This window comes from Arachis ipaensis, chromosome B5 (assembly GCF_059453495.1).
Source record: "Arachis ipaensis isolate K30076 ecotype BB chromosome B5, ASM5945349v1, whole genome shotgun sequence".
NCBI lineage: Eukaryota > Viridiplantae > Streptophyta > Magnoliopsida > Fabales > Fabaceae > Arachis > Arachis ipaensis.
In genome coordinates, this window is record NC_142440.1 from 46,569,188 (window position 1) to 46,572,061 (window position 2,874).

General features: G+C 31.8%; 1 non-coding gene across 1 annotated transcript; it reads left to right on the forward strand.

The window, feature by feature from the left end:
• Positions 1-532: 532 nt before the first annotated feature.
• Positions 533-641, forward strand: LOC148564069 (small nucleolar RNA R71). Its single transcript, XR_015885057.1, has one exon. It is a non-coding gene; the product is annotated as a small nucleolar RNA R71 (small nucleolar RNA).
• Positions 642-2,874: the final 2,233 nt, after the last annotated feature.

Below are 2,874 nucleotides of genomic sequence, written 5' to 3' on the forward strand. Positions count from 1 at the left end.
ATCATGAGCTTGAATTTTGTTTTGTTTCCCTTCTGCAAAAATAAAAGAGAAATGTTTGAAACAAGAAAGTGATTGTGTTTGGGTTCTCTAAGGCAACCCTTTCGCGGAGTTGCTTTATTTACAAAAAGGCAACATTTTTTGAAGGTTTCCATAAAAAGGGTTCCCTTTAATACACAAAAGCATTGCCTTAGACCAAAAGTAACGGCCGTATAGCCAACTCCTCAAAAAGCGTTGCTTTTTGTCAGAAAGTGTTGCCTTTTATCAAAGGCAACACTTTCCTTTATTATAGGCAACGTTTTTAAAGGGTTACCTCAGCCCGAATTTGTTGTAGTGTCCTTTCTTCTGAGCTACCCCATTATACACAGGGTTTCTCTCAAAAGTGTACATGAATTGGTTGTTTACAACTATCTCAATGAGTTCTCTTGCTTCTCCAGGCATTTTCTTCAAGTGGAGTGATCCACTTTTAGAGCTGTCCAATGATATTTTGGACATCTCAAAGAGACCATTAAAGAACCTAAGATAGACCATTCTGAGAGCATGTCAGAAGGACATCACCTGGTCAGTTGCTTGTATCTTTCCCAAGCTTCATAGAGGGATTCACCTTCATTTTGTCTGAAGGATTGAACTTTCACTCTGATTTTGCTCATCTTCTGAGGTGGAAAGATCTTGGACAAGAAAGCATTGACCAATTTTTCCTAAGAGTTCAGGCTTTTTTTAGGTTGAGAGTGCAACCATATTCTAGCTCTGTCTCTAACCCCAAAGGGAAAGAGCATAAGTCTGCAGACCTCAGGATCCACTCCATTGGTCTTAATAGTGTCACAGATTTGCAAGAATTCAGATAGGAATTGATGTGGATCTTCCAGTGCAAGTCCATGGAACTTGCAATTTTGTTGCATAAGAGAGATTAACTGAGGCTTAAGCTCAAAGTTATTTGCTCCAATGGCAGGTATGGAGATACTTCTTCTATAAAAATCAGAAGTTGGTATGGTGTAGTCACCAAGAACCTTTCTTGCATCTTTTTCATTATTAGGCTCAGCTGCCATGCTTTTAGCTTCTTGTTCGAAAATCTTTGTGAGATTTCCTTTGGAGTGTTGTGCTCTAGCTTGTTGCAAATGCTTCTTTAGGGTCCTCTCAGGTTCAGGATCAAGATTAAATAGAGGTTGTTTATCTCTGTTCCTGCACATAAACAAGAAAAAAAACAAGACAGAAGAAGAATGGGAGCTCTATGTTCAAGAACAGAGGACTCCCTGTGAGATGTGAAGAAGAAAGAAGAATGATGATAGAAAGAAGAGAAAAAGAATTCGAATAAAAGAGAAGAATAATTTGAAAATTAGAAGCAAAAAGACAAAATATTTTTATTTTTATTTTATTTATTAATTAAATCCGAAAATAAAAACTAATTAACTAAAAATATTTGAAAATTAAATAATGAATTTCGAAAAAGAAGAGAGAGAAATAGAGAAGATATTTTCAAAAATTAGAAGAGAGAAGAATTAGTTAGGAAGTTTTGAAAAAGAAGAAAGAGAAAACAAGTAACTAATTAAGAAAGATTTGAAATTAAGATAAGATAGAAGATTTGAAAAAGATTTGAATTTAAAATTTAAAATTAGAAAAGATAAGATAGAAGTTGAAAAGATTTGAAAAAGATTTTATTTTAAAAATTGAAATTAGAAAAGATAAGATAAGAATTTGAAAAGATTTGAAAAAGATTTAAAAGTGAGATAAGATTTGAAATTTGATTTTTGAAAAAGATTTGATTTTGAAATTTGAAATTTTAAATTTTAAATTTTAAATTTTTAAAGAAAGATAAAAAGATATGATTTTTTGAAAAGATTTGATTTTGAAAAGATTTGAATTTGAACTTTAAAACTAAGATAGGATAAGATAATGATTTTGAAATTAAAATTTGAAATCTTTTTTATATTTTCGAAAATTAAGATAAAAAGGTAGAAAAGATTTATTTTTTTTTTTGGTTTTTTTGAATTAATGAAGAAAGAGAAAAACAACTAAATAACACCAAACTTAAAATTTTTAGATCTAAAGACACTAGAATTCGAAAATTTTAAAGCAAAACACCTAAATACACCAAACTTAAAATTTTAAAGATCAAAACAAGAAGGAAAACAAGAACAACTTAAAGGCCAAGAAGAACACAGAGAACAAGTTTTCAAAAATTTAAAGAAATAAAGAACACACACAAGACACCAAACTTAAGATTTGACATAAGACTCAAACAAAAAAGACACTATTTTTTTTTTTAAATTTTTTGGGAAAGACTAAAGAAAGTTCGAACTCTAACAAGAACAAGAACAAAAGACTCAAACAAAAGATAAAGATTAATAAAGAAAAGATTTTTGAAAATTTTTTTTGAGTTTTTCGAAAAACAAAAAGGAAAAATAAAAGACTAAAAAAAATTAAAAAGTACATAATCAAAGCAAGAAGATAATCCGTTAGTTTGTTCAAACTCAAACAATCCCCGTCAACAGTGCCAAAAACTTGGTGCACGGATTCCCACACTCCGTACAATTGAACCAACAAGTGCACTGGGTTGTCCAAGTAATACCTGAGGTGAGTCAGGGTCGATCCCACGAGGATTGTCGGCTTGGATCTAACAGTGGTTATCTTGTAAATTTTAGTCAGGCGAATAGAAAAGTTGTTGAGTTGTTTAAGTGCATGAAAGTGAAATAAGGATAACGTTACTCAGTGGTTGTGAATCTAATGATAAGAAGATGGTTAAGGATTCGGAGATGCTTTGTTCTTCTGGATCAATACTTTCTTACTGTCTACTCCAACTGTGAATGATTTCTTATATAGCAGGCTGTATGTGATCAACGCCAGTTTGATCGGCCGCCAATGTTCCTCTAGGCTGAACAC